The sequence below is a fragment of the Portunus trituberculatus genome, chromosome 20 (assembly GCF_017591435.1).
Source record: "Portunus trituberculatus isolate SZX2019 chromosome 20, ASM1759143v1, whole genome shotgun sequence".
Classification (NCBI taxonomy): Eukaryota; Metazoa; Arthropoda; class Malacostraca; order Decapoda; family Portunidae; genus Portunus; species Portunus trituberculatus.
This window is the reverse complement of record NC_059274.1, coordinates 7,422,501-7,423,218: the sequence shown is the minus strand read 5'-3', so window position 1 is coordinate 7,423,218 and position 718 is coordinate 7,422,501.

The following is a 718-nucleotide window of genomic DNA, read 5'->3' as shown; positions in this document are numbered from 1 at the left end:
TGATTTGCTTATATTTGCGGTTTTTTTTCCATCTCTTCTATTTATCACTCCCCTCCCCGCTCTCTCTCTCTCTCTCTCTCTCTCTCTCTCTCTCTCTCTCTCTCTCTCTCTCTCTCTCTGGCAATATCGAAAGGCGTGACTCACTTAACCTTCGTCGTCTCACTTGCCATTCAGTCCCGCCATCCATTCATTATTTTTACACCGCCTCTTCCTGCGGATCGAGAATTGATGGGCTAAATTTCCCAGGTGGCGCGTCACGGTTCCTGAATTCATTATTTCCACCTCGATAAGGAGTCACGTGAGAGAGGTGTGAGTTACGGAGGTGTAGATGGTGACTCAGATTTCGGAGTAACTATGGTGCTTTGGGTAGGAGAGTTTGATGAGGGAAGATAATTACCGTGAATCACAATGAAGGTTTGGCGGAGTTAGGAATTAAGGAGGCGGGAGGAAGAGAAGAAGAAGACAAGAGGATGACAAGGGGAATAGAAGAGGATGACAAGGAGAAAAGAAGAGGAAGACAAGTGGAAGAGAAGAAGAACACAAGAAGAGAGAAAGGAAGACAAGAGGAAAACAAGAGGAAGACAAGAGGAAAAGAAAAGGAGGAGAAAATGAAGACAAGAGGAAGACAAGAGGAAAAGAAGAGGAAGACAAGAGGAAGAGAAGAGAAACACAAGAGGAAGGGAAGTGGAAGACAAGAAGAAGAGAAAAGGAAGAGAAA